At 30.8% G+C, this 27,057-nt stretch overlaps 1 protein-coding gene across 2 annotated transcripts in view; it reads right to left on the bottom strand.

Moving 5' to 3' along the window:
• The window catches only part of LOC122512364 (plasma membrane calcium-transporting ATPase 1), a 221,545-nt gene extending 218,821 nt beyond the window's left edge, over positions 1-2,724 (bottom strand). For both annotated transcript variants that reach the window (XM_043628151.1, XM_043628150.1), the window contains exon 1: positions 1,598-2,724. The gene's annotated coding sequence lies outside the window, so the exon portion shown is untranslated. The remainder of the gene's footprint in view (positions 1-1,597) is intronic.
• Positions 2,725-27,057: the final 24,333 nt, after the last annotated feature.

Here is a 27,057-nt window from a genome sequence, read left to right as displayed (position 1 = left end):
CTTATTTTTGACACTTTGAAAAATAAAAAGTTAACATTATTATAAAAAATTAAAATCGACACAATTATTAGGTTATGTTACTGAAATTGTTCTTAATATCAGATATTTTTAATTTTAATCCATTTGTTGGAAAAAATTAAATTGTTCACACTTTCACTAAAGTACTTTTTAATTATTAATTAGATTTTCACGTAAAATACAAGTATGTTTATTTTGACAAATATTTCGAATACTAGTGTTAAAACAACACCACTGTATGCAATGACAGTTGCACATAACACGCACATTTAACACTTACTTTTTTCTGTGTTCGGAATTTGCACCAGACCCGGATATATCTATAAGGGATTATTTAGAATATATAAATTATTTGATTTAATATGAATATTTACAATATTTGCAAGTACGTTTTTTATCAATAATTTTGTGTATACACATAATTTGTTAATGGGAATGTAATACTAGAGTTGTATCAATTACATATGAAAAAAACGTCAATGAGTAATTTAATGAAGTTGTATGTAAATAAATCATAATATAAGTGTTGGTAATCTTGAAGGGAAGTGTATAGATCAGTACGTTAAATTAAAAGACTCCGGAAGTTCAAGGCTAAACCAGCATGACAACAATTGCTGCTTTGGTGACAAAAGTCCCAACATTTGTTGCTTTTTTTGTCATTGTTCTTACTGATGCGTTTATCTTGAATTTAACCAGTTACAACCGAATTAATTATCATCAATAACTCTGAAAAGTAAAATGTAAAAGTGATCAACTTACATACTTTTTTTCTTTGAACATGAAAAGTACACTGTTTACAAATATTTGGACTATAGTAAATTGATTTTAATTAATTTTGATTAATTTTATTGATAGTAGAGAACTTTTTTATTGATTTGTGTATGTGAACAATTAATAATGTGCACATGAATTTAATAGCAAGTATATAAAAATGGTAATCTTTGAGATTTTGTAGTTTGTTTTTGAGTAGAAACTATTATAGTTTCAGTAAGGAAGCAGATTTATTTTGTTGATGACATTTGAATTTGTTTTCGGTTTTTATTATAAATAAAAAAAGTGACTTTTGCAAATATCTTTTGATTGACTTGATATAGTGGTTGTAGTGCTGTCATCAACAGAAATAGTTGAGTTGCAGATTTATAAAGACAATCGTAATGCGGGTTTCAAATTTCTGAGATTGAGTAGATAGGTGCTGTGGTTCCTCGCGATAATATTGAAGATAATTTAAAATAGTGTAGATGTAGCCTAGATGGAGACGACAAAGTCGAGAGCTATGACCACGCCATGCACCGACATTGTATAGTTGCATTACATAATTTTCGTAATACTACAGTCGGTAATTTCTAGAGCTCGAAGAGGGTGTGGAACAAGTGCATCGGGTCGCAAGGGTGGTGGGTTAGAGGAGTGGAAAGCTGTGAGGCGAGTGTGTGTGTACATGCGGAGGAGAAAGGGGTGCTTGTGAATAGAAGGAAGGAAAGCTTGATAGTCAGTAAGAGGAATTCAAGGATATACAAGAGAAGAGCAAACTGTCAAAGAGGATGGTGGACAATCAAATGCTACCACTGAAAATAATACTCACCTTGGAAGGTCTGCAAAGTCTTTTAGTGGAGGTGACTAGAGAAAATTGGATGTCACATACGCCGCTTCATCGGGTCACCGCCGCTTTGCTTAATATAATATAACACTACTCTCAGCGCCTTCGAGGGGCGCGCGCGCACACTAAAAATAAACTCGCTCGCAGCCGTTCCTTGTCGTTGATTCTTCTTCCTCTTCTTCGTATTTTTCACTTTTTATAACGTGCTCGACACATTTATATGGAATCTTAATTTGATCACATGAACCTGTCACAATCTTATCCACAAAATGAAAATTTCAGTCACTAACACAATTTCATGTTTCTTCTTCATACAGATCTGTGACGAGGTCGAGGTTATGCGAGGAAAGGCTAGGTGTGGACGAAAAGGGTGAGAGTGAGAGAGAAACTAAGGACGAAAGTGGGGATTGAAATAGTAAACTTTCAAATGTATGTGTGAAAGAGAGAGAGAGAGAGAGAGAGAAAGAGAAAAAGGGGAAGTAAAAGCCCAAGGGCTAAGATCGAAGAAGGAATTAAAGGGTAAATGATGAAAGAAAAAACGTAGAAAGCCTAGGAAGATACGAGATTCTCTCTTTCTTTCTTTCTTCAATTAGCATTTTATGTCGTCAATTTTAGAAGTACCGATGCATTAATCGCCGAAATTGTGTTCAATGCTAGCATTAATTCCACGCTCGAACACTATTTATCATACATATCCTTCTTGCAGGCAAACTTTACTAGCACCACTTATTCTTTCTTCAATTACAAGAACTTTATCCTAACTTTTATTCACTTGCTATTATAATTACACTGGCTGTGTGGAACTTAAAAATAATCACATCACTAAACATTTTTTAATCAAGAAAATGGCCATAGACACGTAAAAGAAGAAACTATGTAAAAGACGATTCTCACATTCAAAGGATCGTAACCAGCCTTTTCCTTAATGCCTCTTTTCATATAGACTTAGAATTCCACGCGATTTGTAGTTGTTTCACGAAACGAACACGAATTATTTAAAAGTAAATCAAGATCTACGAAAAATAGAGTTGAGGCAAAAAGAGGGTCACGACTTTTTCCTAAAATAGCGTAATTAAGTGCACAGAGTGCACAGTACTATGGGTTCTTTCAGACTACCGTAGTTTCATTTTGTGAGAATTCGGATCATAAACGCATGCGCTTTGATGTGCCCTTGCGCAGCAATCAACCCACTCACCCACCCATCTATCTATAAGCTTCTTCCCCGATGACGTTGGAAGCTCCCTACTGCCACTAACCCCTTGGCTTCGTTATTTCCATGTCAGTGACGGCGCCTTTTTGTCCAGGATTCTATTCCTTTACTACTGCTCTATGTTTATATAGAAAAAATATTTTTCACTTTACACAAAAGAAAATTTTATTTTATTTTTAACACGAGCTTTAATAGACTGCATTATGCATGGGTAAAACTGAGTGTAATCGACAGTGACGTAACTACGCTTTCGCTAGATTCCGTCAAACCGTTTGCTAGTAGTAAATAGTAGTATTAATAGGGCCCTATTGATTGAGGTATTATTTAATATAAAAGTAAGAGATTTTTCCTACAGGCTGTAGAGGACTCTAAACTCGCAGTTACGACCCTGCCTACCAATAATATTTCGTCCAGAACATATACTCCTTAAAACTTTTCAAATATCATCCCTAATGTAAATTTACGTAAAGAATTCTAGTACTCAATATAAGTAAGTTTAGCATAATGTTTGTTATTATTTTAACGACATTTTCTACTATTTTAATTATAAATCACAATCTTTTTTATTACGTTTTCATAAGCTATTATTTAAAATAACATTTTTTAAATTAATAATGATTGACAATAATAACAACAACAGTAATATAATAATATTTGTAATAATGAAAATATTATTGCAGTTATTGATTGGTAATAATAAATGTACTAGAAAATTTAAGTTTAAATATAGTTGATATTTAAGGAATTATAAAAATTTAAATTGAAAAAATAAAGAAAATCTCTCTTTCCGTGAAGACGAAGAGAGATTTTTTTGGCGAACAGAAATTCAGCGCGCTTCGTCTTAAAATGATTTCAGTAAGCTACTCTCATTGTTATATATAAGTAGCACAATAAGGTTGCGTAGGTGGTGCCAAGTTCTACATTAAAAGAAAATTCATTGAATCAAACAAATATATTTGTATGATACAATAAAGTGCTCATCAAATTTCAGAGAGAAAAAATGACTTAACATGATGCGCAGTACTAAAATAAAGCGACTACAGCTGCGCAATAAATTTTTTGCTCTCCTAAACACGGTATCTGAATGTATAATTGTTTAAATATTAATCGGTTTCCATAAACAATTATTTGGGAATGTTCTTTTATTTTCCAGAAATATTTTGCTAAACATTTAACGAGCATTTTACTAAGCCGCAGTCCAGCCGAGCCTCAACAATAAATTAGTCCTGGCGTAGTATAGAATTTTTGTTTTCACAAAGTTCAGATAAGGCTCGACGTCAACTATACTGGCAGAGTATAGAAACATTGTCCACAACTCTCTTTGCTAACATTGCTTTTATATTACATACACTTGAAAAAAATAATGAAAACACACTGAAAGACTTTTTGTTTCAAAATTAAATATGATTCATTTCAAACAGGGAAAACCGATGTTTTTAGGTTATTTAATCGTACGAACGTATCAGCTTTTAACAATATAATACAAAATATGGTCCGTACCAATCTTTAGTATGAACCATATTAATAGCTAATACTTTCATACGATTAAATAAACTAAAAACATCCTTTTCCTTGTTTGAAATGAATCCTATTAAATTTTGAAACAAAAAATCTTTCAGTGCAGTTTATTTTTTTTATATTTCTTATTTTTGTTCAATTTAATAATAATAATTTAACGTAATTTTCTCATTTTGTAAATAACAAATTATTTAAACAAATTAAAATTATAAACAAAATTTCAATTTTAATCTTAACAATACTTTGGTACTTATTCAAATCTTATAAAACTTCCTATTCTGAATAAAAAATTATTTAAAAATTATCACTGGTATAAGGTTAAATGGAATAAATAAAGTTATTTAGTTTAATAATTAAAAATTTATTTTTATTTATTTTATCTAAATTTATTATTTAAATCCTAATGAAATAAAAGCATTCACACTTCTTGAGATTGAAACATCATTTCAATCTTGTTGGTGCAAAGTTGGAGTTCGATATGTTATAACAATGTATATTGCGTTTTTTTTAAATAATTACATTTTAAGGACGTTTATCCAAAGAAATACAGACCTCTAGAAAAATAAATAATTCACATTTGAATAATTAAAAAATTGTTATTAATAGTATTTACTATAAAAACGATAACAAATATTTTGTCATATATTGCTTCTGTAGAATTTCTAAAAATGATTAGTGGTTTATTTTCTTAACATAAACAAGGTGTCTCATAGTTTTTATGTTCTACAATTTTGAATTTTTTAAAAATAATTTGGGGGAAAGAAGTATTTTATACAGGGTGTCTACTCGTCCTGGAAGTCCTGGAAATGTCCTTGATTTTTAAAAACTGTCCTGGAAACCCTGGAAATGTCTTGAAATTTATTATTCTGTTGTTGAATTTTTAAAATTTCGGGTTAAATTTTTTTTAAGATTTTTAATTTTTGATCAAATATTACACCTATTGCGAGATAAATGATATATTTATAATTGTGATGAAGAATATACAAAATTTTTAACAAGTAGTTAGTGATTTAGATTTTTTAAATACAGAATAAATTTTCTAAAATTAAGAAATTAAAATTGTTTATTTATTGAAAAAAATATTAAACAATGAAAATTTTTTAATTTGACAATTTTAAAAAATTCTGAATAATATAAATAGCATTATAAACCAATTAAATATGCTAAAGCTGATAATTTTACAAATTTTTGGTATGGACATTATAAGGGATAGTGGGAGCAAACTGAATATAAGAAAGTCAAACCGGGTATCCCTGTTTTTTTATAATAAGTACTTTTTTAACTATCAAATATAACTTTTATATTACCCGCACAGAAAATGAGAAGTGCATTTGAAACCAAAAAAATTGTCTGATTAAAATATTTAATGAGAAATTCTAAGAGTTATTTAAATTAATTCGTTCATTGGATTCTTTGTAAACTCAGAATTCCTTTTTATTGTACTTTGACTTGCCCCGCTCTCCCCTATAGGGTAAGCAAGAAAGAAAGTAAAAATCTTCTGACTAATATTATTCTTATTAATTTTCAAGAGAAAGAAAACAGAAAAAATATAGAATGTTATAAAAAAATTATGTCCTGGAAAAGTCCTTGAAATGTCCTGGAATTATCCTGGAATTTGAAATGAGATTCTCAGTAGACTTCCTGATTATATAGAACTATGATTACACGAAGTTTTTGAAATATGACCTATATGAAATCGATCGATTAGTGAAATACGACTAATTGTTAGTGAATATTTACTAATTTTATAGTAGAATTTCATCTAATTTACTAAATGAATTTGTGAAACATTTTTATCGACTTTTAAGAAAACAGTTCTACTAGTTTCTAGTGTAATACTATTAATTAGTAAAATTCTTATTAACTCATTTAGTGGACGAATTTTCGTTATTTCATTAGTAATTTTTTACTACACGGAGAAAAAGAATGTTACGTTGACAATAAGATTGTTAATATAGAACTAACAAATTTATTTTGTTGTCCTAACAATTCAAATTTTTTCTAATAACAATAAATCTGTTGAGGTAACAAAAAATTTTGTAACAAAAAAAAAATTGTTAGTTCTATATTAACAATTCTTTTTTCTCTGTGTAATTCAGATTTAAAGAGAAAAAAGTCTATAGATATAAAGAATGGAACCCTTGTCTTCGCTGTTACGATTCTAGTATAGTTAGACACTCATAGTCAGACATCTCATGTATTTACATCTAAAAGTGGTAAATGACCTTATGGAGTAAGGCAGTAGTCCTTTTAAGTTTGCTTTCCTTTTAGAAAAAAGACATGAACGAGAATCTCTGATTGAAGAAGGTCGATTATCGAAAATCTCAAATTAAGTAAAGCATTGAGAAATTTAAACCTAGAGAGAAGACTCGAATATTAGGTACCTTATTTTTCGCGCAAAAATATGAATTTAACATCCTAAAATTGAAACAGAAATCTTATAAGAAATTACAGATATAATAATTTAATTGAAAAATTGCCATTTGTTAATCAATAATAATTTTTTAATTAATCAATAAAAATATATATATAATATAAAAGTACGAATACTGATGCGGATTTCTATGTGATATTTAAAAAAAAGTATTTAATTCCCAATTTTGTTAAATCTTTGTACGAAAAAACGTTAAAAAAATTTAAAACAATGTAAATAATCTATTTATCTATGTTTAACGATTGATAAAAATATTTTTTTAACACAGATATAAAATTTTAATTTATAAATATTATAAATTAAAATGTTGAAAATATCAAAGTAAATTAAATCATATAATTCATAAAGACAATATTTTCTTTTAATTAAACATTGTGTTTCCATCTGAATATGTGCGACACTAGTTTCAAACATTTATAATCGATACATATTATACACAAGATAATGAAGTAAAGGACTTCGTATTTTTAAAAAGCACCGACAGATGTCACAAAAATGTACTTTTTATACATGAATTTCGTTGTAAGTTTAAATTCATATGTTTAATTTAACCAAAAAATGTCTTAATTATTCTGATTTCTTGTTCCTCATAAAATATTGAATATTGAAATCAACGAAAAACGACTTAAAAGAAATTAATTATTTCCCAAATAGTGAAAATTGGTATGTTGCTTTGTTGTGAGAGGAGAAATTTTCATTTCATCGAATTTCATTTAATAAACTTTTCTTTTAGTCGATTTCCATCTTTTCGAAAATATGTTACATTGTCCTCAAACTGAGGCATCAGATCTTAAAAGGGCATACTCTAATTTCAGACTTAATTATTGTCCCTTGATGATAATATTTTTAAACAGTTGATTAATCGAAAACAAAATTTTAAATGTCGAAAAAATAGGAAAAGTTTATTTTATTTGTAAGGTAAATGCGTCAGTGCTCGTCAGTGCTTTAGTCGTCGGCAGGTTGTCACAACTTAACCAAAAAATAAGACACACAGTCATTTTATGCATGAATAAACAATATTTCTGGTAAGTTTCAATATCGCGACATCGGATAACAACAATTGTTTTGAGTCATTATTTCATTTTAATTGGAAATTGAAAATATTTTCGTGATCGGTACGCGAACGCGATAGAATTTAGCAAAAACCTTAAGTTTGAGGTTAAGAAACGACGAAAAACTAAAAACATTGCCTTTGCCAACTTTTCGCATTTCGAAAGATAAGTTTGTGTTTATTGTATTTATTATTATTCTTAGTATTATTTAATTATTTGTTTTACTATTTTTATTTTTACAATTTTATATAAAATAGCAATGACGGTGACTAAAGCAAAATTTGCAGCTTGCTTGTGAAATCGGCACGACTGACGAACACTAAAAATCGACATGGGCCAAATTAATTGCATATTCTAATAACATAGCGTTAATAAGACTTTTTTTCTTTGCAATATTAAATTCTTTATATATTAATGGTCGTAAATTTTAGTATTCGTCAGGCAAAATCTCATTGATAAATAAAAATAAACTATATTTAAATTTGCTGCCGATAACTAAAGCAATTGAATAAAAAAGACTAATGTTTTAGTGTTCGGCAGATAAAAACGGTTTGACAAAACAGCATTATAATGTAGCTGACGGTAACTAAGGCACAGAAGTGACGACCACTGAACCAACCAATCAGCGCACTGCCGGTAACTAACGCAAACAGCTGCCGATTACTGACACAGTCAGTTTTCGTACCTGCCGATTACTAACGCATTTGCATATTTTCGACTTTAAATGCAAATAAATATTACATAGTATTTGATTTCATAAAAAGTGATATTAATTACTCTTCTTTATAATCCCCTTTAATAAATAAAATTTGTTTCATTTGGAAAAATTGTCTTTGAAACTGCTAATTAGTCATTTTAAAATTGAAAAATTCCTTAAGCTGCCGAGCACTGACGCATTTACCTTACAGTCAGGTCTCGCAAAGTGTCATAATTATTTATTTGTCTCACAGTGTCGTCATTCGAGACCCGACAAGTGTCACTGTCCCTACTTTTTTTTACCCTCTCCAATGCGAAAAATCAACTTTGCCAAAACATAAACCAATGAAATGACAGCTTTTACTGAAGGGGCGTGGCTTAGCTTCCAGTGACGGCACTTAGCGAGACCTGACTGTATATTTTATTAAGAATATTTGAACGTTTCGAATTATGTTTCGACATACCAAAATGTTTCTCATCCGATTATAATTTTCCCCATATTTTGTGAAGTCACTTGAATTTTTTCACTTGTTTTTTGAATGTGTGAAGAAATTTAACTAATGCATATTATCTGTCAAAAGAAATCAACGCGAGTAAAAGGATTTTGTTACAATATTTTTGTTTTCTTAATATGTGGACATTCACATAAAAAGGGACCACTTTGTTTCTCTTGAGAAGTTATTGAGATGAGTTGTTTTGAATCTAATACACCCTTAAAATGAAAAATTAATATAGGTTTCTATTTTTCCACCCACCATTTTGATACAATGAAAAAATAGCGGACATCCGACGAAGTAGTCCCTTTTCTGAAAATAAGTTTTTACATTCTCATCATATGAGAAAGTATTAGTTTTGGTCGAAAATTGACTTTCGCTAATTTCATGAAATCTCGACGTTTTGGGGTCCCCTGAGTCCGAAAAACATGGTCTAAAAAAAGTGTCTGTCCGTATGTCTGTCTTCGTGTCTGTCTGTAGACACAATGGTGTCCCTACGATAACTCTTGAAAAACTTATTGCATCAACTTGCAACTTTGTATGCACAAAGTTAGTGTTAAAATACAGATCGAGTTCGTTAGCCAGCAATTTTCGTCGAAAACTACGCAAACTACAGTAGTTTCAAAATTTTGAAAATTCAATTTTTTCAAATTTCATTATTTTTAACTTTATATTACTTTAGATTAGACAAATACAAACAACTTTCCTCTACAAAGTTTTTTCATAGAAAATTAATTTTTTTTTTTTTAAGTTTTTGGGTCAGGCTAGCTTAACTGGGTTAAAAAAGTTTTATTGATTTTCTAAAATGTTATAACTAAAATATATTCATAAAAGTTTTAACATTTTAGAAAATCAATGAAATTTTTTTAATGCAGTTTGGCTGGTCTGACCCTTTTTTACATTTTAATTTTTGGTCCTATCTTGTTGGAAATGGTTTTTTACATTCTAATCACATGAGGAGGTATTAGATTTGATGAAAAATTGACTTTTTATACCTCAGGTTGAATGAAAATGGCGACCTTTTTTTCCCATGGACAAAAAAAACAGCTAGTCCCATGCGTTATTTTTGCTCATGGAAAAAAAATGCCGCCATTTTCATAGAAGTCGAACAAGTGAATGAGTTTTACTCCCTGTCGTCTGCTATCTTAAATCGCCACTTTTGTGCCTTTGGAATAAAAAATATCGTAAGTTACACGGGACTTAAAGGCTGCCTTTACGGTACCTTGTTGCTTAATATACTATTTGTTAATTTTATGAAATCTTTGCGTTTTGAGGTGCCCTGAATCCAAGAAACATGGTCTGTCGATTACGTCTGTCTGTCTGTCTGTCCGACGATAACTTTTGAAAAACTTAATTTTTTCAAAAACTTTTTTCGAATTTTTGACTTTTTGTCTCAGCTTAGTGGAGGTGTTTTACTTTTGCTTGTTAAAACGATGGGTAAATATCACATTCACTGTATCCAAATTTACATGTTTTTAATCATACACTTGATATAGAGAAAACGGGACATAATGGCTAAGGGGCGTAATGAATAATTGTAATTTATTTAAAAATCGTAAATCGAAATGATTTCACTCCTAAGACAACTTGATGTACTGCAAGTTTCTACAAAGGTTGATTATTTATTATTCAATAACTATTGTAAGAAATATAGTAGAAAATCTGTATTTCACATATGAAAGTAACTTTTCAAAATTTTCATTTTTTCATTCTAATTTTTTTAAAATAACTTTAAAAAAGAAACTAAAATCGCGTTTTAAGCTTGAAACATTTTTTGAGGGTCAATTTTAGATTTTTGATTCACACTTACTGTATTGATAAAAATTACAAAATATTTCCTAAGTACCCCTAGGGCGTGTTGGCTAATGCAACACGCTATGTATAACCCGTGTAGAAATTTACCGTGGAAGTGTATGAGAAACTGTCCAGTTGCGCTAGATTCAATCTAGCAACTAGATGGGAAAAAAATTGGACAAGTGCGAGTTGTACTCGCACTGCAATGGCGGGTTCCGCACACAAATATTAAAACAATACTTGTAACATTGATCGGTAATTGGTAGAATTAAAATAAACAATTATAAAAATATATTAAAATCATTTGATAAAAAAAAATAACTAAAAAAAGTTAAAGTATTGTATATCTAATATTGTAAACAATAATAAGCAGAGGAACTATAATAAATTTTAAAAATTTTGTTCCTCTGCTTATTATTGTTTACAATATTAGATATATACAATACTTTAATTTTTTTTAGTTATTTTTTTTATCAAATGATTTTAATATATTTTTATAATTGTTTATTTTAATTCTACCAATTACCGATCAATGTTACAAGTATTGTTTTAATATTTGTGTGCGGAACCCGCCATTGCAGTGCGAGTACAACTCGCACTTGTCCAATTTTTTTTTATTTTTAGTTAAGAAATTAAAGTCAGAAAACAACCTCTCATTTATTCTCTTAAAATTTAACTCTCTTCCTTAAAATATTTAATGCCACGTGTTTAAACTAAAAAAAATTAAAAAAAATTTTTTTTTTTGAAAAAAAAATTAAAAAAATTTTTTTTTTTATTTTTCTTCAAAAAGTTTCTTAAATAAATTTTTTGTCGTCAGACTGTAATAATACACTAAGATACCAATTTTCAGCTCATTAGGTCAAATAATGTAAAAGTTAGGGAAAAAAAAATTTTTTTTTTAAATTTTTTAGTTTTTCCTTGACAACGCTATGGCCATCATTACATATCAAGTTCTCTATATTTTTCCTGTAATATTCGAGTAAAAATACACCAGCATGCAAAATTTCAGCTCTCCATGTCGAATAGTTTAGAAGTTAAGGGGGGGGGGAATGGTCACTTTTTATGCATTTTTGGCCAAAAATCTTGTTATTTCCTTGACAACGCTATGACCATCATCTCCAAACACATTCTCTATATTTTTCCTGTAATCTACGTGTGAAAATACATATCTGTACCAAATTTGAGCTCTTTAGGTCAAATAGTTTAGCCGCTAGGGGGGGGACACGATTTGGCTACGGACAACAGAGTCTCACCAATAGGGTTCCGCCGATACACCGTAGGTGTACGGAACCCTAAAAATGGACAGGCTTGAACGAGGGATGTAACACTAGCAACGTCAAGATTTTGTACAGTTATTTTTTCTAGTCCTTGTCTAGTAAAATAAATCATTCCTAGCCAGTTCCTGGATATTAAAATAAGCAGTTTCTACATAATGGGAATAATTGTTAGGTTTATAAATAATAGAACAATATTTTTTAACTTTACTCTTTTGTTTGTTTAACTTTTAAACAAACAAAACAGTAATACAAAAGTATTTGTTATTATCACAATTCCTCTTACAATTATTTTTGAAATTAATTGTAACATATTTTGCTACATTGGATTTTTTCTTTAAAACACAAACACATTCACTATAAAGATTCGTACTTGTATACCGATAATAAAATTAATTGTATATTATATTGTTGCAATCACAAAAAATTTACTTAAAATTACCAAAGTTTTATTACTTATTATGAACATTATAATATGAAAAACAATCTAGACTATTAATGATGACATCACATGTCCTTTTTCTAATAAATCTTTTTTTCGCTGTAATATATTTAAACTTCTACACTGTCCCTGTTCAAAAATGGAAAACTGAAAACTTTTCACTAGATTTATAAATTTGATTTTATCTTCACAACAAGATAAGTTACAAGTGTAGACTCTTGGTTTCTTTTCATCAAGCACTACGTCAAGAACTGATTTCGTCTGCTAGCTTAGTAGACACTCAGAGCCACCTTCTCCACGAACTTGTACTAAATTCTTAAGTCAGCGTCCTAGACAGTGCCCAGCTAATTCTTGGACAACCTGCTATACAAACTTGTACTGAATTTTCAATTCAGTATCCTAGACAAATTTTAGCCAGATTCTAGACTGTCTTCATAGCGAAGAAAATAAAGGGGAAAACTGTACATTAACATTTCGGGGCCAGGACAGTTTATTCAGAATAATTTTCCACGACAAATGCTATCTAGCTGTAGTCTATTTCTAGGAAGGCCACGACAAATTTCTACACGGGAAAGAGCAATACCTACGATACCGACGAAGTGTACGTTCATTGTAGAAAAAAAGTAAGCGTAATATAGGGACGTTCGACTTTTTAAAAGAAAGCTGAGGTACTAGAGTAACTTTTCTAGGAGATAAACACTTAATTAAAACAAAAATGTCCGTGTAAATCAACAAAGAGTGAAAAGTTAGCCATTACGCTCCGGTCTACACTACACAAAAACCTTGATACTAATACTTTAAGAATATTTTATCTGCTTCTGCAAATAATATTTCTACTAAGAGTTAGTATAATTAAAAATAACTTCACAATTTAAATCATCAAGACCAAAAATATACATTTAAATCCACTTTATCTCGCAATCATCAGCAAACAAAAACATGTGATGAGAATGTAATCCTTAAAGTCGTAGTAACTTTAAGAAAAAAAATGTTTTACGAAACATATAATAGGAAACAAGAACAAGAACACAAATAATGCACAACAATTGCAGACCGCCGCAAGCGAAGCGAGCCATTTGCGCGCGAAGCGCGACGTGTGGAATAATCGCCGGAGCGCGAAGCGCGACGATCAATATTCGCGCGCCCCGAGGCGCGCTGAAACTTGCGAGCGAAGTGAGCCCCCGCGCGAAGCGCGGATGAGAATGTGTCCGCGCTTGCGCGGACAGATTTTTTATTTAATAAACCGTATTTTTACGAAGTTAATGGTTGAGTGTTATTTTATTGAGTATTATTGAGAAATGCACAGTTGTCGATTTTCCATTGAGCTGCTAAAATAATCTTTTTAAATTGAAGCAATAAGATTTTTATATATTTTACTCACTTAAAGGTCCATACTGAAGGGTTTATATTTCAAAAGAAAAACAGGAAAGGTTTTTAAATAGAATAGAATTTAAGTATAGGGTCAGAAGAAAGCAATGATGAGAAATGAAAACTTCTCACTTCTTTGCAAGCATTACAATCTAGCTCTTCTTTTAATATCTTTTACCAACAATTACACTGTCATTTGTTGTTTATAGTTTTTTGCTTATAGTTAATTCCTCTGAAGAAAACATTTGTTGCTACATAATGAAATTTCCTACTCTTTTTAATAATTGGGGTCAGAGTTTTATACTTTTGGGAAAAATATTCTTCTCCACTATTAATTATAAATAAAGGTTCTTCAATTTTGTGTAAGAAATCACTTAATTGATGCTTTACGGATGAGATTTTCGCATAAGAACTAATCTTTTTTAATTTTAATATCTTTGCCCATACTGAATCCTCCGAATCTTTAATGACTTACTCTCTAAATTTGAATTAGTAAAAATGTTTACTAATTTGAATTAGTGACTGACTTTTTGCTTAGTAAACTTTACTAATAAATTAGTAGAAATAATTGGAACTTTTTTACTCATTTAATCAGTTGGTAACCCAGGGTGTCTAACAAGGATTGAGAAAAAATTCCCTGACATTTTACTAACTTTATTTCTGCTTTCTTGGGACAAAAATTTGGTAACTGATATATTTAACAATAAATTAATATCTAATGATAGAAACAAACAATAATAAAAATCTTCTAAGTTTTGTTGGATTAAACAAATTTGTTATTCACAAACATTTTAATTTTTCAATAAATTTTTAGAAATTTCCCTGACTTTCAATGAAATATGGCCTTCTGGATGGTTCGGTTATGAGACTAAATTTTATAAATTTTTGGCATCTCTGAAATAAGAAGAGTAATTCAGTTTATTTATTATTTCTGTGAAATATTAATTGAATATAATATTGAAAATGGAGATAAAAGATTGTTATTTCGTTTTTACTTTTTGTAACGCCGTTTCTCATTATCACATGGTGAGTGAAATATTCTACTGAAAATCGTTACAAAAATTGCGACGATATCTCCTTTTCAAAATTGGTTATACAAGTTCCACACTTTGAACTTGTATACGACCAACGGTGATCCGTTTAGGGGAATCTCCCCAGATAGGAGTACTACCCGGATCTCCACCTTCGTTCTAAAAATTGCAATTCAGAAAACCACTTCACATTCTATACTTACAATAATTTTATATATCCGGATTAAGTGATTCGTATTTTGGAACGAATGTAGGAAAGATTTTGATTACAATTTCATGAAATCAATCAAGCGAAAGCAAGTTATCGTAAGAAAAGAGGGATTCATTTTTTTAGCACACGAGAAAATTTAATAAGATTTTTACATTCTCATCACATGAGAAAGTATTAGTTTTGGTCGAAAATCGACTTCGGACCCTGAGTCCGAAAAACATGGTCTAAAAAAAGTGTCTGCACGGAAAAAAATGTTCCCAGATATTTCAGGAATTATTTCCTAACTCTTGGATACGTGGTAACAGCTCTGAACTAGCGACGAACATTCAATGGTAATCAATGAATGTTTGAAAGAAATTCGGGAACTGTATTAGAAAAAGCTGTAAATAGTCCAATAGACTTTTTTTCATTACTTTCTCATGTAAAGTTCATGGCACTGGCCGCAACTGTTTCTGAAATTTTCGGGAACTCGTCAAGGAATCTTGGTGCGCAGAAACCCAGTGCGCACCAGTCTCAACAAGTCTCACAGTCAGTAAGACTTGCGTGCCTTATATATTTATTTTATGCTAAGGTATACACTGTAAAAAAATCTGGTGTAAAATAACACGAAACTTGTAATTTCACACATCAAAATTATAGGTTGTACGTAGTAAATTTATTTCGTTCCAAAAGTAGTTTTACTATTTTTAATAATTTTACATTATACGACTATGTAATTTAATAGTTTTGTGTAAATTTACTACGTCCGACGTAGGAAAATTTGATCACTATGTCCGACGTGGTATTTTTACATTGCGTGTATTTCTACACTTTGACGTAATATTACGTCGCACGATCTGTACAATTACATGGCGAATGTAATTTTCTTATTCCTTTAAGATTTTCAAAAAATTTTCAAGTTTTTATAAATAACTCTAAAAAAGTGTATATAATGTACATTTATAGAAAGTATATGCTAATTTATAAGTAAATAATAATATTACAAAAAGTTTTGGGCTATATTTCATAAATACAAAAAGTTACGACTGAAAATATTATTTCAAAAAATATTTGCAGGTTATGTAGATTACAGTCGGCGTGTAAAAATACCACGTCGGACATAGTGACCAAACTTTCCAACGTCGGACATAGTAAATTTACAGCAGATTTTTTTACAGTGTATTTAACGTTCCTGTTTAGCTCAGATGGATAAGACGCCGGACTTCTATTCCTCGGGTACACGTGTTCTGTTCCAGCCGCCGTCGATTTTTCTCTCATATGGTTTTTTCTATTTCAGAAACTTAATAAAAAATAAAAATTGTATGTGACCTTCAAGGATAAATGTGTGTGTGTGTGTGTGTGCGGTCGTGTCAAGGAGGGGAAGTGGGAGGGGGGAAGCAGAATCCATTTTTTCTTGCATTCGCCCAACTTTTCGATTTTCTTGAACAGTTCCCGACTTTTTCAAGAACAGTTTGCCGAGAAGTGGTGAAATAGTTATAATTTGTAGAGAAATAGTAAATGACATATTTAAACGAGGCAACCTTTAGTTCTCTGTGAACTACCCGCCGTATCCAAGAGTTAAGAACGAAGTTCCCGAATAATCTTCGAACTTTTTTTTTCCGTGTGTCTGTATGTCTGTCTGTAGACACAATGGTGTCCCTACGATATCTTTTGAAAAACTTATTGTGTCAACTTGCAACTTTGCATGCACAAAGTTAGTGTTAAAACACAGATCGAGTTAAAAATATTGTAGCTTCTTCTGCAAACCATGTTTCTGCGAAGAAAGTTAGTAATTAAAAATAATTTCACATTTTTCATCAGCAAGATAAAAAATTTACATTTAAGTCCACTTAATCTCGCAATCATCAGCAAACAAAGTATGTGATGAGAATGTAATCCTTAAAGTCGTAGTAACTTTGAGAAAAAAATAGGTTTTATGAAACGTATGATAGGAATCCGGAAAAAGAACGCAAAAAATGGACAACGGCCGTGGAGGAACGCGAGCTATTTGCGCGCGAAGCGCGCATCAATCATCGGAGAGCGAAGGATTTGATTATGCTGAGATTTTGATTAGAGAGTGTCAGTACACTCGTTGGCTGCTATAATCCTGGTGTGATTAGCAGGGATAAACCGATTCGGTTATATATAGATTCCTTCGCGAAAATTTTTCATTCAAATATTATCACTCGTGAAAGACACGTCAGCTATAATATAAAAACACAATGGAAAGACTATTCAGTGACAACGAAGTCTTCTACCTATTTTTTGATGCTGTAGAAAACCAGGACATTCCTGCCAAAATTGTAGAAGAAATCCTGTAAAATTCTGCTCTAGATGTGGTAAACTTGTACGTTTACCACATGCTGTAATCTGCTGTAATCTGCGTAGGTTAAACTAATGTTCCTAAACTGCTTTCTCCCCTCTCACTTTCTGCTTTGTTCCATATCACAAAAGCAGAAAAGCTGAACAATTTTTTTCTGTCTAAATTTGTTCTTCACACGTATTTCACTTATGTATTATACAGTTTCTTGATTGCGCCAATCAGAAGAAATTACTACTAGTCAAGACAATCTAGTAAATTCTAGACACTGCTTAACTTTGCATTTCACAACGAAGACCTCTGTTCTGGTCTCTTAAAATCCGATATATTTGGGTTGTACTGTATTTTAATAATTAAAAAACATATTTAATTTCACATAATAAAATGTCTGTGATGCAGCACGAATGTGAAACATCTTTTAAATTTCCTCTGAATTTAAATGAATATTTTGATGCATTAGATAAAGGATTAAACGATACTACAAGTGAAAGACTTTTGCCATTTAAAGTAATTAAAAAAAATTTTAACATATCTTGGAATTACGAAATTTCATTACAAGAATTTGCTTTTCTAAAAATCATTGATCAACATGCTAACAGTAAGTCAAAATGTTACAAATGTAATGATAAAAGTTTAACAAAATTAAGATATTATCTAAATTTATACACCCAAAGCAGTGAAAACTCAAACAATGGAAAACCAACAGTTATCTTTCGTTCTGTTCACGATGTTACTTCTGATTTAAATCATTATTCGTTTCAAGTTAAATTTATTACGAAAACAGAAGTAAATTATTTTCTTTTAGATCGTGATTTAGTTATAGGGCAGACCAAAACTGCAGTTGAATTTAATATTGAATGTCCAATTCTACTTTTACAATTTAAGTCATTTTTAAGTGACTCTGATAGTGTTATACGTAACTACGGTTATTTGCATTTTAAATCGTCGTGTTGTGGAAAACCTATTTTAATGCGTTTGGCTTTAGAACGAAAATTCATTGTCCGTAAAATTGGTCAAGACAAATGCTTTTTACACGTTGAATGGGAAAAGCAACGCAACGAAGACACCAACTGTAAAAAGGATTTTAAATTTAACTGCTTTGTTATACTTGCCGACGCCATAACAGCTAGTCCAATGCTATCTCACATTTTTAAGTCTTTATATCATTTTCAACGACAATACAATATTACTCAGTGTCCTGATACTTTGTCATTATTAGAAAATGTAAATCTGAAAAGACGTTACAATGAACTTTGCTCAATATTGGAAACGACAAATGAAGTCAAGAATGACCGATACCCACACAAATTTTTCTATTGTGCCAGAAAATTAGACGGAACGCGTCATTTGCTGCTTCTTACACACGCAGCATGGTATATTTTAAATAGAGATTTTATTGCGATTCATGGATCACATTTCTTACGCCTCAAGTTTAATTACATTTGTCATGTTGAGTTTATTAATAGTGAGTCGTGCTACTATATTATTGACGTTTTGCAATTGATTCAACTCGACAGAAATCGACTCGACTGCAAGTTAACACACCAACATATTTCAATTCTTGCAGCTGTTCAATTCATAAATAATTTGGCTAAATATCACGGGAAAAAAATTCTAGCACATTCATTTTGCGGTAATTACACCCTGTCTTATAATGAATTTAAACTAATTGACATGAAAACCAGTGAATATTTGCGGCAAATTAATCATACAAATATTATTAAAGCATGTCGTCTACTTTTTACATCAACATGTGAGTCGATGACGCACCATACTGATGGATATATTTTAATTGCTGATATGCAAATTCTAAAAATTAAATTCTTCACTACAATAGATCTACGAATTTCGTTAAAAAATTGGCTTAAAAAGATTGTTAAAAAGAATCGTTCACAATTGCCGTTATCTTTACTACAAGACATAGCACAATACATACGTCACAATAGACCTTTAAAGTACAGTCTAAAGGAAGCAGATTATTTTAATGCATACATTCCGTATGTTGGAGCACTTCTGGAATATTATAACACTGAGACGAAGACATATGAGAAATTTTCGAGCTCTTTTCCTAACATCAAGATCGACTTATCAACCTTACATTTCCGCTCTTTGTGGTTTCGTAGTTATAGTGGTACAAAATCAAATACTGCGTATAATTTTCAAGTTTTAGAATTTCAATTCCACTGTTACAATTCTTCGTTGCGGTTCAGTACGATTCGTGACAAACCTAATTGTAACACATTTTTATATATATCTAATATATTTAATAATTAATAATAAAGTGCAAGTGATACCTATCTATTCGCTCGCAGTTTCCAGTTTAAATTTTAAAAAAAAAATTTAGTTCAAAATTGGCGATTGTTCAGTTTAAAGTTTTCGTAAAAGCAAAAACAGGATGTTTGCAGACATTCTGTGGACTTTTCTATTTAGGTTATTGTGCGTTAAAGTTTCATTTAATTTAATATTATTACTTATATTTTATTAATTATTTTGTAGTGAAGTTACGTTCAATATTAATATACCTGGAAATTATTATTCAGAAGAATATCAGTTCAATAAGATCACAGTAATAAGCAGACCCTCTTTCCAATATTTGAATCTTTAAATCTTTTACCTAATTGAAAGGCAAAATAAATAAAAAAAATATAAATTTGTTATTTGTACTATTAAACAAAACATCCTTAAATTAGGATGATCTTGATGAGAAAAATAACACGTAAAATCTGTCTAAATGTAATTCGCTTCGAGTATTACACTTGGTTTGAAATAATTAGTACCTATGTATGTACATTACTAATGATACATTTTGACAAGTTTTTCACCTTAAGCAAGTATTTAGCAACTATTTTTAAAAATAAAATTCGCGTGATGTTTTAAAACAGAATTTGTTTGTAATTTAATCGTAATTCGTGCAAAGATTCAAAAAGCATCGGGAATTCGTACAGAAATTTGAACCTGAAGTTTACAAGAAATTACCGTAGATATTTCGTGCATGTTTTATTTATTTATCTTACAATTATAATACTATAATATATATGTGTTTGTACATTTTTTAAATAAAATTGTATCAACTATAAAATAACAACAAATTTTAAATAATTAATTAATAATAAAGTAAATAGATGTCATAGTTATTTTAATCGTATAATAATATTGTAGCCGTCAAGTCCATTCTTACTTCCTTTAAATTTACTAAGGTAATCTTGTAATTCGTTAAATAAAATGTTACAATCAGTGTCTGAATTTCTAAACTTTTCACGGCTATTGTTCCACCATACATTGACAATGTCATAAAGTTTCTTGGCCGATATAAATTCACTGCTCGAATCGATACGAACATTCTCAAGAAAATTTGACAGTGGATAATTTTGCACAATATATCTTTTCAACGTTAAACGCATGGTATTAGAAACATGTGAGGAAATCGGTGTAGTTGGGTGATGGAAAAATAATGGTAGCAAATAATGTTGCAAAATGTAAAGTCCAATTGCTTCGTTATGAGGAATCCATTCCGGCAATTTCCGCGTTAATATCATAGCACCAATTTGTATTGGTGCACGTTTCTCGCTTGTATGATCCAAAATATAACGATCAAAAATAGAATTCTGAATACTAAAGTGACTTGTATCTGTTGCACTTGTTACAGTAGGTGGACAAAATTGCATAAATTTTTTTATTAAATGTAAACGCGTACAGGTTGCTTCATCAGCGGAAAATGTTTTATTGCTTGTTAGAAGCGGGGTACAAGATAATTTTAAATTTAAACTGTCATTACCACGAATATCACGAGTCGACATGGTAGCCGTATTTATAATTGTTTTGAAACGTGAAATTGAAATTTTATCGATTTCGTCAAAAATAAGCAAATTATTAAAAGCTCCCGGTACAACAATACTATCATAGTCTTGTGTTGGATTTTTAGACATATTAACCGAATTGAACGACATACTGGTGCCTGTCTGCATGATGGATTCGCACATTTCAGCAAAGCGCGATTTGCATGACTGTGTTACACCGTAAATGTACAAACAAATTCGTAAATTATTTCCCTTAAATAATAAGTACAATACAAATTTCAGATAGTCTAACATTACGTCAAAATTAAATTCACTCAGAACAATAAGCAACGAAAAGATTTGGTATATGTGTTGTTGTAATTTTTCTATCATATCTTGATCAATAATTTTTTCAATGTCAGTTATTTCAAAGTATTTTGAATAGTCTCTTTTTAATAGTTGAGTTTCATGGTTCAGCCCATCTGTAAGAATACACAAATCAGGAATATGTAAATGTTTAAGTTTTGTCTCGTGCAACTGTTGTAAGTCTACTATAGTGTTCTCGCAATATGCTTTTAGTAATTCAGCCAATGCATCAATTTTGGAAAATTTTAAAATTGGTCCTATACTGCAAAGAAGCATTTCTTTTAATTGGTCATACACACGTGGTGCATCTTTAAACATTTGTGCAAATAGTTTAGTCTCACTTAATGGGTGGTGACGACCCATACGTATGCACCACGATAACAGCAAAATCAAGAATTTCAAAACTTCACGATGTTGTCGATGTAAATTAATCTGATTGATTAATTGATCATATGCTTCGTTGTCACAATAAAGATTGTCAAAATTTAGCATAACGATCAGTACATCTCGTTGTGTTAGTTGATAATCATGATTTGTATTGCACACTGTTAATATAATTTTTGAAAAATCGCAACGATGTAACTGGCAATATTGATTAGCAAATAAATCATCATTTGCTGAAATAAATTTTTCCTGATTTGTAATTGTATGTTGCCATAAACTTCCTTTTAGATTCTTTTGTGTAACCATGTCGATAATGCTTTGCTGTTTTTGACGTATACTTTTTTCGCGTAACTTGGAAATCTTTGTAATCTTTTTAATAAATTCAGTCATTGTACTAGGATTTTCGAGATAACGACAAATTGCAATGCATTCATTATTATCAGAATTATTTGCTTCAAAAATTGCATTATCTTTATCGTCGTTGTTATTAAATATTTCATTTTTACCTGTTTCTTCTGCTTCATTATGTTTTTTATAAATTATTTTATTATCTTTTTGGCGAGGTAAACCGATTTGGTCGCGTATATCATTACCAAATAGCAATTGAATAAATACAATAATATTTTGAAAATTGCAATTGTACTTTTGCGTTAGAAGGTAAAATAATAATATGAAACGTTTGATATAATAAGTGAATAAGTTTCTCTTTAAGATTACTATTTCCAAAAATGTTTCATTCCAATAAATATGGCCTAATTTCTTCTGTAAATAGGAGAAGTCGTTCAACAAAACGATAAAAGATTCATCTTGATAAGAAATTAAAGGCAATAAATTTGAATTATTACTTGGAATAGTGCGATTTGCAATTGGATAAAGAAGAGCAACGAGAAGTACATTTTGACAACACAAGTCTATGAACGGTTTGCATTTAGCGTAGACAAGAAAAATGAATTTTTGAAATTGAGGGCATGTTCTCATAGCCAAATGATGTTGTCTAATTATTTTGGGTATTGATGAATGTAATCTAATTCCTACTAGAGTTTGTATGGATGGAGCTGCTAATTCGTAAACGTTAAATAAGGGATTGAGAAGACCTACAACTTCGTGAAAAGTAAAGTAATTAAGTGAATTATTATCAATTTCATAATGGTCAGCACTGCTACTGCCATTATAAGCACATGCATTTTTAAGTTCATTTTCATATATAGAATGATATTTTCCAGCATAAAATATAATAAGCCGTTGATTACCTAAGGACTGTAGTCCGCAGATATGCCGAAAAAAGAAATCCTGGAAACTGTCAGCAAATGGAATCGATTCGGCATTTAACAATTGTTGGAAAAGCATAAATAAACTACTAATGTAGTCACGTGCATGTATAAATTGTTTGTTTTGCATCGCTGAGACATTATCAGCAATATTGGCATAGTGGAAGAGACAAAATGGCCAGTCGGTATAACGGAACGACATACTCATGAAGTTACTTGGTGTCGGGGACATAAGTGCCCATTTAGACAAAATATACTTAGCATGTGTAGTTAGATCGAATGTTTGTAAAACGAAATTAACACAGTCAAAGAAACTGTCAAATTCAGTGTATCGATAAAAAGCTGAAATTGTACTTGTCACAGCGCCACAGTTGAAGCAAATTTGCACTATAGTCTTAAGCCACAGATAATCATGACTCGCAATATAATCTTCATAATTATTGATTTCCATTGTTTGTTCACTCATAATTTTTAGTTGATTTACAGTGTTCGATGATCTTTGATATTCTCTGTCTCGATTTATACTTCTTTCAATGCGAATATGTGCATTACCAATTCCACCGCAAGTAATATTATTGCGCTGACGTACAAAACGTGCATTAAGTTGTAATTGTTGAACTACTTTATGAATAAAACGATCGGTAATATTAGACTTCAAATTAGTTCTATGAAGTAAAAAAAACAAAAATGCGAGATAATTTTTGTCAATGAGAGCTAAACGTTTTACAAGGACATGATAAACTTGTTGTTCCAGTTGACGCCAATCGTTGCGAGTAGTAGTATTATCATCTTTGGTTTCAATTAAATTCAAAAGATAGCATTGTTGTTTCGTAAAAGGAAAGCATTTTAAATCACTTAAGTGAATTGTTGTATCACTATAACGGTTATCCGAATGATGTCGTGGTAATTGTTGTAATAAATTTAAAGTATTATCACTGCTAGTAAAATTTTGCGACCAGTCATTGCCAAGTTTTTGAATATCGTAATGTTGGAAATTGTAATGCTTTCGCATAACGATTTCCAACGGGAATTCATAGAATTCTTTCGGCAAGGCACATTCAAGTGTAATGTTTTGATTGATGTTTACATGAAATTCCTCAGTTGACAGACAAATGTACAAATGCAACAAATATCGATCAATGGAGTAAATTACTAAGTGATCGTAAATAAAATTTATATACGAAACCCCTGGCTGCGTAAAATCATAACGCAATAAAAAGTGTGGAGAAATTGGCTTCAATTGATTGCCAATCACTTGAGAATATGATATTGGTTTTTGTATTGTTTGATGAATCATCGGTAAATACATTGAAATCAAACAATGAAAATTAAATGAATAACTTTCAATATGATCAAAATCTGTACCATTATGCCAACAGGGTGAATTACAAATGCACACGTGAATTTGATTTAAATTAAGGGTTGCTTTGTAATTAGTCGTATTTGTTCTCGTTGTATTTATTAATCCAAAGGTTTTAAAATTGGATAAATCAAGAGGTGACATTTTCATGAAAGTTTCTAAACTTATATCTTTTTCATCTTCTTTAACCAATTTACTATTGTCAATGCAAAATTTAAACGGTAAGTGTTCTCGACCCATTGGTAAGGTAATTAACTTCGGTTCATCGAGTTTGAAAATACACTCGTGTTGTGTATTGTAAATGTACGAATGTATTTCATGACGCACTAATAATCCCAATACAACATCTAAATGTCCTTTAAAATGGAGGTGGAAGTTCATTTTGTTCGGTCGCGATGTAACAACAATGTAATTATCTACATTTTCTTGAGTATATTCTAAATGCAAAGTGGAGAAGATTATTTCTATAATTGCGCCTATAAATGTATCTCTTTTTTGCAATAACTCATTAGTGGTGCTTATCATATTATTTGCTACCTTAATATTCAATACCAAACGCAAAAAAGGATGAGGCAGATTCTGATTCATCACATTGTTCATTACAAAAATTAAACCAGTATCGTAATGTAAAGTATTTGTGCTACTAGAAGTAAAACGACATAAACGATACAATACATAGAGCCATTGAATAAGCAACTGAAACGCGATGAGGGTAATTTGCGTTTTACATACACCTTGATATGTATCCGAACCGACAATTGTTATGCTTCTTGGGCAAATTTCCTCTGAAAAGTAACGCGTAGAATACATATACTGATCTAACTTAATGGCCATGTGAATTAGTTTACCGTCTAAATTAACAACACGTGGAGTAGAGTCAATAATAGCAAACTTGGTTAGGAAATATACCATTAATTCATTACAATTTGCACGAAACAGATCACGTAAACTTCTTTTGCAAAAATCGTCTTCTTTTGCTTCTGAAATTAAAGTTACATTTGGCAGTCGACAGTTATCAACAAATTTCTGCAACCAGTCACGTAGTACATGGTCTTTTTGTTCTTCTGTATCAGAGTATTTACTTCGCTTAGATAATAATGGATCATCGTGGTTAATTGACATGTTCTTAATCTTCAACGTGATTTTAGAATGCCAGCGAGTTGCTTTATAGGTATGAAATTAGAAAATTTAATCTGAAAATGAATAAGTACAATTAATAAAAATTTCTTACTGAGTACTACATATAGTTTCTAGTTATACATATGAAAAATTACTATATAGGGGAGACTGGGGTAAACCCGCTCACTAGCGATTTGACGCTATGAACTCAAGTTAAGATGGAGGTATCAGTACTGTGAATAGTACTTAACATTCAACTTATGGAGTATTCACACCTCTGCAGACTGCCTGCCTGCGCAGGCAGAAGATCGTTCACACCTCACTTGTTTCGTTGAAAAATGAGGGAAGATTTAAATAACTATTAAAATTCAAATCTTCCCTCATTTTTCAACGGGAAAAGTGAGGTGTGAACAATCTTTTACCTGCGCAGGCAGGCAGTCTGCAGAGGTCTGAATGCTCCTTTACATTAACGAACTTTCGTTTAGTTTCATGAATTCAGCATAGAATCAGAGGCGATCAAATGTTTTCAGAGGTGTCAGAAAAAAAACGTTTTTTGGATTTTGAAGTTTTTCGATCATTATTTTTGAGTCTTAATTTATTTCGAAAATTTTTTTTGATGCTATTCGATGTCCTTTTTCGAAGTACAGTCGGGTCCCCATACTATTACATTTCCAGAAATTTCCCACTCCTCCTGACTCAGCTCTGTTATGTGCTCAAAGTATGCCTACTGCGCACCTTTCAGGAACGTAAATATATACACCTCAAGTTTGGCCTAGAAGTATATACACCCTTTTCCTTTGTCTTAAGAATACGGCCCTGAAAATTGGTGACGTCACGTGACGTCACCTAACACTTCTGAATTTGGAGGTTATGCAAAAACATAACACTACTGAGGACATAACAGTTTGGAATCTAACAGTATGGGGACCTGACTGTACATATATAGTTTTGTCTTATTTCAAAAAGATTTAATTAAATTTATTCTGTAATGTGAGGAATACACTCGGGGCAAAGCCGCTCACTTAGTTTTAATTTTAAAATTTAGAATGTAATAATTACACGTATTATATTTGAAAAATAATAAAATTTATGACTTGTTAAAACCAAAATTGTAACTACATTTCATTTTCTCTTAATAAAATATAACATTATTTTACCGATGGTATAGCTCGGTTGGCGGAACTCGTAGCTTGCGATCACAAAGGTTAAGCACCATTTGAGCGCGATTAGTGCTTGGATTGGTGACCCTTTGTAAATATCGCTACAGTCTCGGTTTTTTCGCTGATCGGGATATATCAAACGGGAGGTTTGACGCCCCGAGGCTATGTTTGTGCATTTGTGATGGCTAT

Source organism: Leptopilina heterotoma, unplaced genomic scaffold (genome assembly GCF_015476425.1).
Source record: "Leptopilina heterotoma isolate Lh14 unplaced genomic scaffold, ASM1547642v1 Lhet_97, whole genome shotgun sequence".
NCBI lineage: Eukaryota > Metazoa > Arthropoda > Insecta > Hymenoptera > Figitidae > Leptopilina > Leptopilina heterotoma.
The sequence above is the reverse complement of the archived record's forward strand: the minus strand, read 5'-3'. Positions and strand labels throughout refer to the sequence as shown.